Here is a 13,128-nt window from a genome sequence, read left to right on the forward strand (position 1 = left end):
TCCTTTCTCAAGGAAGTATATGGCAAAGTCATCAGCCGAATGAGATGGTGGGAATACGGAGGGTAGGTGGGCAAAGGTTTGGTAAAAGGAGATAATATAAAATAGTCATATCAGAAAGTGGGAGTGGTAGCAGAATTCTAAAAATAGCCTCCTGAGATTCCACATCCAATGCATGGAAACTGAATGTGATGAGATTTTACTTCCATGACTGTGTTTCGTTATATGGCATAGCTGATCCTCAAAGAGAGAGATAAGATGATCTGGGTACTCATAATTGAATCACATGAGGCCTTAAAAGCAGAGAAACTTCTCTGGCTAGTGGCAGCAGAGGGCCTCCGGGAACATCAAGGAACCAGGCAAAAGGTACCCACGGAGCCCCTTGAGCTCCCTGCTTTCTCACAGCTTCTGGAGGTCCCAGATAAGTCCCTCTCAGATTTCTACCTCTGCAATTTGCATCCTGAGCTCTCTGAATTCCAGTGATTTTATTTATGATTGGATCCAGGGTTGACCTGGATGCTTGACAGGAACTGGATTGTATCGAGTCTACATCTGGAATCCAGACTGGAATCCAGAAATCAAACTGGGTGTTCAACAGGAACTGAACTGGATCTAGTTGGAGACCTCAGGAAAGCACAATTTTAGGACAGGGTATTATGAATTTGTCAGAATCTAAGGAGTCTAGGACTCCTCCACCTAGAACTCCAGCTAATTTTATGTTCAGAAATTATGGGCCCAGAACCCGTGCCTTTCTAGAGAAACAGGTGTACCTCAGAAAGATTAGCAGAATGATAGCAACCACAATGGGGAAGTTTTATTCTAGATGAAATATTATTTGGGCTGAGTGCAGTGACTCATGCCTGTAATCCCAGCACTTTGGGAGGCCGAGGCAGGTAGATCACTTGAGCTCAGGAGTTTGAGACCAGCCTGGGCAACATGGCGAAACCCTGTCTCTACAAAAAGTACAAAAATTAGCTGGGTGTGCTGGTGTGCACCTGTAGTCCCAGCTACTTAGGAGGCTGAGATGAGAGGATCACTTGAGCCCAGGAGGTCGAGGCTGCAGTGAGCTGTGTTTGTGCCACTGTACTCCAGCCTGGGCAAAGAGCAAGACCCTGTCTCAAAAAAACAAAAAAGAAAGAAGAAATTATTCATTTATGTGTGCATTAGAAAAAAAGGGGGGAATCTTGAAGGCCTCAGAAACAATGAGATACGTTTTTATTAGTATACAGAGGTTTCTAAAAGACAGAATGACTTTTTTTTAAAGTAGGCCCTCTAAAGGAATCTCTACTGTCTGCTAATGAAAAATTATTCTGAACTCACTAACCTCTGTGATCTCTCGCTCTTTTTAAAATTTTTCAATTTATTTTAATTTTTAATTGACAAATAATAATTATAGAGGCTGGGCATGGTGGCTCATGCCTGTAATCCTGGCACTTTGGGAGGCCAAGGCAGGAGGATAGCTTGAGCCTGAGTTCGAAGCTCCAGTGAGCTATGATGGCTCCAGCCTGGGCACTCCAGCCTGGGCAACACAGCAATACCCTGTCTCGAATAATAATATTTATTATGATTATTGCATACATTCATAGAGTACATAGTGATATTTTGATACAGATAATGTATGCTGATAAGATCAGGATAATTAGCATATCCATCTCAAACATTAATCATTTATTTGAATGGGGAACATTCAATATCCTCCTTCTAGCTATTTGAAACTATAGAGTATATTGTTGCTAACTATAGTTATCCCGCAGTGCTATAGAACAGGGTTCCCCAGCCCCCGGGCCATGGACCTGTACCAGTCTGTGGCCTGTTAGGAACCCAACAACACAGCAGGAGGTGAGCAGCAGGACAGCGAGCATTACCACCTGAGCCCCACCTCCCGTCAGATCAGTGGTGGCATTAGATTCTCATGGGAGCGTGAACCCTATTGTGAAATGTGCATTTGAGGGATCTAGCTTGCACGCTCCTTATGAGAATCTAACTAATGCCTGATGATCTGAAGTGAAACAGTTTCATCCTGAAACCATCCCCCACAGCCCCTCACCCAGTCCATGGAAAAACTGTCTTCCATGAAACTGGTCCCTGGTGCCAAAAAGGTTGGGGACAGCTGCTATAGAACACTATAACTTATTCCTCCTGTCTGGCTTGTAATTTTGTATCCTTTAAGAAGTCTCTCTATCCCCACCTTCCCTCTACCCTTCCCAGCCTCTAATATCCTCTGTTATCTACTTTTTGCTTCTACGAGATCAACTTTTTTTTTTTTTTTTTCTGAGACAAAGTCTCGCTCTGTCGCCCAGGCTGGAGTGCAGTGGCACGATCTCAGCTCACTGCACGCTCCATCTCCCGGGTTCACACCACTCTCCTGCCTCAGCCTCCCGAGTAGCTGGGACTACAGGCACCCGCCACCACGCCCAGCTAATTTTTTGTATTTTTAGTAGAGATGGGGTTTCACCGTGTTAGCCAGGATGGTTTCAATCTCCTGACCTCGTGATCCGCCCGCCTCAGCCTCCCAAAGTGGAGATCAACTTTTTTTAGCTTCCACATATGAATGAGAACACGCAGTGTTTAACTTTCTGTTCCTGGCCTATTTCACTTAACATAATATCCTCCAGTTCCATCCACATTGCCATGAATGACAGGATTTCATTCTTTTTATGGTTGAATAGTATTCCTTGGTGTTTATATACCACATTTTCTTTATCCATTCATCTGTTGTTGGACACCTAGGTTGAGCCCATATCTTAGCTATCATAAATAGTGCTGCAATAAACCTGGGGGTGCAAGGTGTCTCTCCAATATAATTATTTTTTTTCCTTTGGATAAATTCCCAGTAGTTGGACTGCCAGATCATATGGTAGTTCTATTTGTAGTTTTCTAAGGAACCTCCACACTCTCCACAGCATAATGGTTATACTAATTTGCATTCCCACCAACAGCATATGAGTTCCCTTTTCCCTACATCCTTGCCAGCATTTTTTATTTTTCGTCTACTTGATAATAGCCATCCTAACTGGGCGAGATGATACCTCATTGTGGTTTTGATTTGCATTTCCCTAGTGATTAGTGATAGTCAGCATTTTTTGTTTTTGTCAGCCATTTGTATGTCTTCTTTTTTTATTATAAAACTAGTTTTTTGTTTTTTTTTTTCTGTTAATACCTTCGTTATGCCAAGTGCAATGGCTCATGCCTATAATCTCAGCACTTTGGGAGGCCAAGACAGGTGGATTGCTTAAGCCCAGGAGTTCTAGACAAGCCTGGGCAACATGGTGAAACCCTATCTCTACAAAAAATACAAAAATTAGCCGGGAGTGTTGGCACATGCCTGTAGCCCCAGCTGCTTGGGAGGCTGAGGTGGGAGGATAGCTTAAGCCCAGGAGACAGAGGTTGCAGTGAGCAGAGACTGTGCCACTGCACTCAGCCTGAATGACAGAGTGAGAGCCTATCTCAAAAATTTAAAAATACCTTCATTACATTTGTAAAAACAAGATTTACACAGCACCCTATCAAAAATTAAAACCCCTGGCCAGGCACAGTGGCTCATGCCTGTAATCCCAGCACTTCAGGAGGCCGAGGCAGGTGGATCACTTGTCAGGAGTTCAAGGCCTGCCTGACCAACATGGTGAAATCTCACCTCTACTAAAAAAAATACAAAAGTAGCCAGGCATGGTAGCACATGTCTGTAATCCTAGCTACCGGGGAGGCTGAGGCAGGAGAATCACTTGAACCTGGGAGGCAGAGGTTGCAGTGAGCTGAGATCGCGCCATTGCACTCCAGCCTGGGCAACAACAGCGAAACTCTATCTAAAAAAAAAAAAAAAATTAAAACCCCTTACAAATATCTATATATATTTTATATCCATAAAACTTTCAAAGGAGTGCTCTGTTAAAGGTGGGCCCTAGCTAGCAGTCCATTTACTGGTGCAGCAAAATACATACAAATTTGTAGTTTTCTTTGTCCATAAAATATCTCAAGAAATTATCAAGACATTCATTGTGAAACTGAGCTTCATAAAACCACAATATTTCGGAAAGGAATTTGATGTGCAGCATCCTATGAGATTCAAAAGTCAGATAAGCAGATTGAAATAAAGATTAATTGAAAACAAATACATACTGCAGAGCAGTTAAGGCAGGAGTGTGATGGATGAGAAAAATTGCTTGAGAAGCATGACATGGGAGACACGGGAAGGAGCAAATCATAATAATGCATTGTGAGTCTGAACTTGGATATAAACTCTACTAGTATCCACTTACTAACTCTCATTCTCGCTTAGGAATTTCAAAATTTTAAAAACTTTCTTGGAGGCACCCTCCACTTTCTATATTGCCACCAGAATGCTTGAGGGGTTTTTTTCCTTCTGTAAAATCACCTTGGATCGTATCAGGTTACTAAGTTCATAAATATGAGTTGAAAGTTTTACATGATTTAAATTTACAAGAAAAAGCCCCTTCACATAATAAAGGTAATCACTATTCAATATTATTAATGTCCAGAGATGTATATATGTTGAATTTCATTCTAGCCAAGAAGAGGAAGTAGAGAAAATAAAAGGAGAGTAAAACTAGGTTTTCATTTGATCTTTGAACAAAGGCAATATATTCCTGAGTGACTCTTAAGAGTGGCCACTCAGCACCTATGGACTAATTAAGAGAAACAAGAAGGAAGAAAATAAGAAGGGATTCTTTACCTGAAATCTTGCCAAATATGACAGTCCCCCTCCAATCCTGCACCTTCTGCTGGAAAGCGCATGGAAAGACTGTTGTCACTCTTACTTCAGAGTCATTACAGAAAAGCCATCCTTTCTCCCAGAGATATGACTTTTCTATTTGAGTTTTACCTTCAGAGTTGCACATTATTTGCAGGGGAGTATTCCAAACCTTACCTTATTCTAATGTATGAACAGAAAGAAAAAGAATAAGAGGAGGGAGAGGAGGAAGGGGAGAAGGATAGAGTGGGTATTTACAAAGCTTGGCCCTCCCATCCAGCACCACAAAGTCTCCATGTGGTGTGGTTCCCACCTGGCTCTCAGAGATGGTGGTGTCTGCAGAGTCCCCTTTTCTGCCAAGTTACATTTCAGTGCACTGATTCTCAGGCTCCTTGAACAAAGAGAGCTCCCAGATGTTGCTGTCTTGCAGCAGTGGCTCACTGTCCTCATCACTGCCCCATTCTGGGATGTTGGTCAGGCTGCCACTGCCACTGCTGCTATATTTTTGAACTCCCCTGGCTTTCCTGTATTCAGGGACAAATAAGAAAACCAGAAAAGACATAGGAACTGTACATGCCCAGATAAAAATGGCAGGCCTGGGATGACAGCTCCCTGCAGGGTAACACCGTTAGTATTCAATTTTGGGCCCAACCTGGTCAGTTCCACATGGAACATGTAGAACATGAAGCCATACAGTGCTGGCCCCAGACCATTGCATAGTCCTCTTATCCCAGTTACGATCTCCTAGGCAACTCCTTGCCGATCTGACTCTGCATTAGGAGAGACAAAGGCACTGATTACTGGAAATGTGATGGTGAACATGGTGGCCACAGTCCCCACTGACCACATCATCCAGGCTTGAGATCCAAAATCACACCTGCACTAACTGGAGTCTCTGGAAGCCCATGCAAAGGAAGATAATATTCTTATTCTCATATGATCTCATCAAGATGGTAAGAAAGACTGTCTGAGCCATAACAAACAGAATTTGTACCATAGCTATGAATGCTGCAATTTCAACAGATCCAAAATCTATGACCTGCCTGAGATGAAAAAAAAAAAAAAAACTTAAACACTGTCCTGCTTCAGGAAGGCATGCAAGAAACACAGTGATGCAGGTTAGTAAGACAGTAGAATTTTTTTCCAACTTTCTTCGATGACGCAAAAGAGACAGCTTGTTTCCAAGAAATCTGAACTCCCCAGGGAACTGTCTCATTTTCTCAGACAGAGATTCCAGAACAGCCACTAAAATGAAGCAGCTGTCCAGAGAGCAAGCCTTGCAGCAACCAGCATGAGGCTGTCTCCACAGCTGGCAGAAAGGTGTGTTCCGATGGCCGGGCTGTTGCCCAGAAGAGTTATAAAGGTGGCTGAAGCCCAGCCATGAGCAGTACTTTGCTCTGCTCCTGAGTGACATCAGCTACACAAGTAAGCATCACAGAGAACAGGACTGAGAAGACACCAGACACAGAAATCATCACAAAATACCACCATGGGCTGATACTCATTAGTGGGACTGGGGAGCAGGGAAAGAAGACAGTGCAGAGGAGAAATTGTTTCTTGCGCCACACGTTGGCTAGGGCACATGTGAGCGGGGAACTGGGAAGAGAACAGGCCCTTTACACCTCGAAGGAGACCATGCCTAAGGAACGTGTTAAGGAATTGTTTCATGCAGAACAGCCAACACTGGAGCCGTCAGCAGGCCCCAGGAAGGAAGGCAGATGGCAGTGGCAGCATGGTGTCCATGTGGTCTTGGAGCTACTGGCCCACCAGACTCCTGCCTGGGGCTCCCGGGGGCTCCATGCTCACGCGACGGCTAGGCCCATGCCAGCTGGGGGTACTTGGGGACCACCACGACACCACGCAGGTGGTGGCAGGGCCTGCACCTTCCTGAGCAGCAAGGCTGAAGCCAAGGAGGAAGCTCTAGGAGCTGCTGCACTGAGCGCACCCATCCAGGCTCTCTCTGGGCTCTGTATGTCTTTTGAGAAATGTCTGTTCAGATCATTTGCCAATTTTTTAATTGTATCATCTGGTTTTTTGCTATTGAGATATGTCAGGTCTTTGTATATTCTGAACATTAATCCCCTGTCAGATAGATAGTTTGCAAATATTTCCTATCATTCTGTAGGCTGTCTTTTCAATTTGTTGTTTCCTTTGCCGTGCAGAAGGTTTTTAGTTTGAGATAATCCCATTTGTTTATTTTTGCTTTTGTTGCCTGTCTGTTTGGGGTCTTATTCATAATTTTCCCAGGCCAATATCCTGAAGGGTTTCCCCTATGTGTTCTTCTAGTAGTTTTATCATTTCCAGTCTTACATTTAGTTCTCTGATCCTTTTTGTGTTGGTTTTTGTATATGGTGAGAGGTGGGGGTCTTGTTTCATTCTTCTGCATATGGATGTCTAGTTTTCCCAGCACCATTCATTGAAGGGACTGTCCTTTCACCAGTGAGTGTTCTTGGTAACTTTGTCAAAAATCAGTTGGCTGTAGATATGTGGATTAATTTCTGGGTGCTCTATTCTGTTTGATTGGTCTATGTGTCTGTTTTGTAGGCCAGTACTATGCTGAGTTGCTGCAGCTTTGTAGTATATCTTGAGGTCTGGAAGTGTGATCCCTCCGGTTTTGATCTTTTGTTCCAGATTGATTTGGCTATTCAAGATATTTTGTGATTCCATACAAATTTTGGGATTTTTTTTCTATTTCTGTGCAGAATGTCATTGGTATTTTGATAGGGATTGCATTGAAACTGCAGATTGCTTTGGGTAGTATTGTCATTTCAACAATATTAATTCTCCTGATCCATGAACATATCTTTTCATTTGTAACTTCTTCAATTTCTTTCATCAGTATTTTGTAGTTGTAAATGTGATTGCCTTCTTGATTTCTTTTTCAGCTAATTTGTCATTGGTGTATAAAAATGCTACTGGTTTTTTATATTAATTTTGTATCCTGCAACTTTACTGAATTCTTTTATCAGTTCTAAGAAGTTTTTGCTAGAGTTTTAAGGTTTTTCTGTACAGAAGATCATGTCATCTGCAAAGAGGGACAATTTGACTTCCTCCTTTCCAACATGGATGCCCTTTATTTCCTTTTCCTTGCCTAATTGCTCTGGCTAGGACTTCCAGGACTATATTGAATAGAGGTGGTGAGAGTGAGCATCCTTGTCGTGTTCCAGTTCTTCAGGAAAAACTTTCAGCTTTTCCCCATTCAGTAAAATGTTAGCTGTGGGTTTGTCATATATGTCCTTTATTATGTTGAGATACTTTCCTTCTATACCTAATTTATTAAGAGTATTTAGCATAAAGTGATGAATTTTATCAAAAGCTTTTTTTGCATCTATTGAGAGAACCATATGACTTTTGTCCTTCATTCTATTGATATGATGTATGACGTTTATTGATTTGCATATATTGAACCATCCTTGCATTCCTGGAATAAATCCCACTGGATCATGGTGTATTATCCTTTTGATGTGTTGTTGGATTTGGCTTGCTAGCATTTTGTTGAGGATTTCTGCATCTATATTCATCAGGGATATTGACCTGTAGTTTTGTTGTTGCTGTTTTGTCCTTGTCTGGTTTTCATATCAGGATTATGTTGGTCTCATAGAATGAGTTAGAAATAATTCCCTCAGCTTCAAATTTTTGGAAAAGTTTGAGAAGAATTGGCATTAATTCTTCCTTAAAGGTCCAGTAGAATTGAACGCTGAAGCCACCCTGTCCTGGACTTTTCTTCGTTAGAAGACTTTTTACAACTGATTTAGTTTCATTACTTGTTTTTGGTCTTTCAGGATTTCTATTTCTTCTTGGTTCAATCTTGGTACATTGTATGTGTCCAAGAATTTGCTCAATTCCTCTAGGTTGTCAAATTTATTAGTGAATAGTTGTTCAGAGTAGTCTCTAATGATTCTTTCTATTTCTGAAGCATCCATTGCTACATCTCCTTTTTCAATTCTGATTTTATTCAGGTGTTCTCTCTTTTTTCTTAGTCTAATAGTCTGTCAATTTTGTTTATCTTCTCAAAAAAACAATTTGTTGTTTTGTTGACATTTGTATTGGCTTTTTAGTCTCAACTTCATTTATTTCTGCTCTGGTCTTTATTATTTATTTTCTTCTACTAATTTTAGGCTTTACTTGGTTTTGCTTTTACAGTTTCTTGAGGTGCATTGTTAGGTTGTTCATCTGAAATATTTCTAGGGTTTTTTTTTATTATTTTTAAGATATAGAGTCTCACTCTGTCACCCAAGCTGGAGTACAGTGATGCAAGTATATCTCACTGCAGCCTTGAACTCCTGGGCTTAAGTGACCCTCCTGCCTCAGCCTCCCAAGTAGCTAGGACTACAAATTTGCACCACTACAATTGGCTAAGTTTTTTATTTTTGGTAGAGACGGTCTCTACCTGTTGCCTAGGCTGGTCTCAAACTCCTGGCCTCAGATGATCCTCCTGTCTTGGCCCCCTCAAAGTGCTGGGATTGCAGATGTGAGCTGTGACATCCAGCCATTTTCTAGTTTTTTGGTGTAGGCATTTATTGCTATAAACTTACCTCTTGCTACTGCTTTTGCTATCTCCCATAGGTTTTGCTATGTTGTGTCTCTATTTTCATTTGTTTCAATAAATTTTTAAATTTCATTCCTAATTTCTTCCTTTACTTAGTCATTCAGGATCATGTTGTTTAATTCCCATGTATTTGTATAGTATCAAATGTTTCTCTTGTTCTTGATGTCTAGTTTTATTCCATTACAGTCAGATAAAATACTTAATATGATTTCAATTGTTTAACAAATTTTGTGAAACTTGTTTCTCTCCTAACATATGGTCAATCATGGAAAATATTCCATGTGCTAATGAAAAGAATGTATATTCTGCAGCTGTTCAGTGAAATATTCTGTAAATATCTGTTGTTAGATCCATTTAGTCTATGATGCGGTTTAAATCTGATGTTTCATTGTTGATTTTCTATCTAGATGATGTGTCCAATGCTGAGAGTGGGGTGCTGAAGTCCCCAACTATTGTTGTATTGAGGGTCTATCTTCCTTTTAGATCTAATGATGCTTCCTTAATATATGTGGGTGCTCCAGTGTTGGGTGTATATGTATTTACAATTGTTACATTTTTCTTGCTGAATTGATCCCCTATTATATAATATCCTTCTTTTTCTCTTTTTATAGGTTCTAACTCAAAGCCTATTTTGTCTAAGTATAGTTATGCCTGCTCACTTTTAGTTTCCATTCGCATGAAATATCTTTTGCCATCCCTTCATTTTCAGTCTATGTGTATCTTTATAGGTGAGGTGATTTTCTCATTGGCAGCATATAGTTGGGTCTTCTTTTTTAATCCATTAAGCTAATCTCATCTATCTATCTATCTATCTATCTATCCAATCTATTTAGAGGCAGGGGATTGCTCTGCTGCCCAAGCAGGAGTGCAGTGACATGATCATAGCTCACTGCAGCCTCAAACTCCTGGGCTCAAGTGATCCTCCTGCCTAAGCCTCCCAAGTAGCTGGGACTACAGGCATGTGCCACCACACCCAGCTAATTCTTTAATTTTTTTTAAATAAGAGGTCTCAATATGTTGTCCAGGCTGGTCTCGAACTCTTGGCCTCAAGCAATCTTCCTGTCTTGGCCTCCCAAAGTGTTGGGATTACAGGTGTGAGCCACCAGAGCCAGTTTCAATCTACATCTTTTAAATGGGAAATTTGGTCCATTTACATTCCCACTTTGGGAGGCCAAGACTCACTTCAGCCCAAGAGTTTGAGACCAGCCTGGGCAACATAGTGAGACCCCATCTCTACAAAAAATTTTAAAAATTAGCCAGGCTTGGTGGCACATGCCTGTAGTCCCAGCTACTTGGGAGACTGAGGTGGGAAGATGGCTTGAGCCCCAGGGCAGAGGTTCAGTGTGCCGAGATCATGCCACTGCACTCCAGCCTGGGCAACAAAGTGAGACCCCGTCTCAAAGGGGAAAAAAAAAAAAAAACCTAGGCACCATGGTAAAACCCCCTTTCTACCAAAAATTAAAAAATAAAAAATTAGCCCAGCATGGTGGCATACATCTCTGGTCCCAGCTACTCAGGAGGCTGAAGTAAGAGGATTACTTGAGCCCAGAAGGCAGAGGTTACAGTGAGGCAAGATCACACCACTGCACTCCCAGTCCAGGTGACAGAGACCTCATCTCAAAAAAGAAAAAATAAAAAATAATTCTAATTAATATATGTAATGAAGACTACTAGAAGTAGTAAAGATGAAGGAAAATAACTCAGCTGGGCGCAGGGCTCAAGCCTGTAATTCTAGCACTTTGGGAGGCCAAGGCAGGTGAATCACTTAAGGCCAGGAGTTCAAGACCAGCCTTGCTAACATGGCAAAACCCTATCTCTACTAAAAACAGAAAAAAAAAATGGCTGGGTGTGGCGGCACACGCCTATAATCCTAGCTACTTGGGAGGCTGAGGCACAAGAATCATTTGAACCTGAGAGGCAGAGGCTGCAGTGAGCTGCTGAGATTGAACCACTGCATTCCAGCCTGGGTGACAAAGGAAGACTCCAAAAAGAAAAAAGAAAAAGAAAGAAAGAAAACAACTGTATATAAAAACTGTACTTTAGAAGTAGGTGTGTTTTTAGCAAGAAAAATTATATAAGGAATGTGTTTCCTTTAAAGGAGAAAGAGAATGATGTTATCTTAAAAACAAGACGATTGTTCCAGAATAATAAAGAAGAAAACAAGTAAGACGCAAACTGAACAAATATAGAGAGTTATAAAAGATCTGCAAGAAAGGGCATATTGAGGAAGAGCAAGATGGCAGAATAAGAGACTCCACTAATTGTCCCCTCCTCCCTGGCAAGGACACCAATTTAACATCTACACACACACATGCACACACACACAAAAAGCACCAAAGTGCTTGGTTTTGGTTCATAAGAACCAAAAATCAGATGAGCACTCATAGTACCTGGATTTAACCTCATATCGCTGAAAGAAGTGCTGAACAGGTAGGAAAAACAGTCTTGAATCGCTGACGCCATCCTCCATTCCCCAGCAGCAGCAGCATGGTGTGGAGAGTGTTTCTGTGCACTGGGGAGAGGGAGAGCACAGCAATTTTGAAGTACTGAACTCAGTGGTGCCCTGTTATAGCAGAAAACAAAACAAAACCAAACTCAGTTAACGCCCACCCATAATGGGGGCATTTAAAGCAGCCCTAGCCAGAGGGGAATTGCCAATCCCAGCAGTGTGAACTTGAGTCCCCGCAAGCCTCACCACCATGGGCTAAAGTGCTCTGGGGCTCTAAAGAAACTTGAAAGGCAGTCTAGGCCACAAGGACTGCAACTCCTAGGCGAGTCCTAGTACTGAACTGAGCCCAAAGCCAGTGGACTGTAGAGGCACACAACTTACTGAGACATCAGCCGGGGTGGCTAAGGGAGTGCTGATACCAGACAGTTTTAAAAAACTAAACTTGACAGATACAAAGTCAGTAAAGCCCCTTGGATATTACCAAAGCTCTGACTAAAATATCATATTTTAAAACTTACATAGAATTAATATCTGTGTTGCATTTATATAATCAGATCTACCTTATTGAAACTAGACTTATTTTGTTAAAAAAATCTAACTGTGACTATTTTTTATAAAAATGAGAGTGACTATTAAAAAGATTACGTTTCAGTAGAAAACTGTAGAGCACCAATTACCAAATTCTAGTCCTGTTTATTTTCTTTGAGATTTGTTATCCATCTATAAACTGGATTGAATCCTGAAGTTTTCTAGTTTCATTAAAAACTAAAACTGCCCTTTTCTCAAATCCTAAAAGCTGAAACTGAATGACTTCAAACTTCAGAAAAAATCACTGCAACAGACCATGAATAGACAACCTTTATGCCTGCTGCTATGTGAGTTCACCAGAACACCACCTGATGATACAACCAGCTCTCAAATGCCATCTTCATTCCACCATCTAAAGATACTTCAAACTCAAATCTACAAATCTTGACCCTCCAGACACAAAGACTAAGATCATAATTTGCTCCAAAATTAATCTTTGTTTTTCTTTTGTTTTCATAGAATGATAACTTGAATACTTTTCAAGCAATATAATCTGAAATGAACAATTTAGCCTCAAAAGTACTCCAAAACAGAAATGCTTGATACCACACAGTTTAACAAAGAAGAGCTTGTGCTTTTATTAATTAAAAAAGTGTTTTACCAGGGATGGTGGCTCACACTTACAATCCCAGCACTTTGGAAGGCCAAGGTGGGCAGATAACACTCGAGCCTAGGGTTTTGAGACCAGCCTGGGCACTGTGGCGAAACCCCATCTCCAAAAAAAATACAAAAATTAGCCAGGTGTGGTGGCATATGCCTGTAGTCCTAGCTACTTGGGAGGCTGAGGAGGGAGGATCCCTTGTGGCTGGGAGGTCAAGGCTGCAGTGAGCCCCGATT

General features: G+C 41.3%; 1 pseudogene; it reads right to left on the bottom strand.

Moving 5' to 3' along the window:
• Positions 1 to 5,066: 5,066 nt before the first annotated feature.
• Positions 5,067 to 13,128, bottom strand: part of LOC115838647 — a 28,484-nt pseudogene continuing 20,422 nt past the window's right edge.

Source organism: Nomascus leucogenys, chromosome 15, assembly GCF_006542625.1.
Source record: "Nomascus leucogenys isolate Asia chromosome 15, Asia_NLE_v1, whole genome shotgun sequence".
Taxonomy (NCBI): Eukaryota; Metazoa; Chordata; class Mammalia; order Primates; family Hylobatidae; genus Nomascus; species Nomascus leucogenys.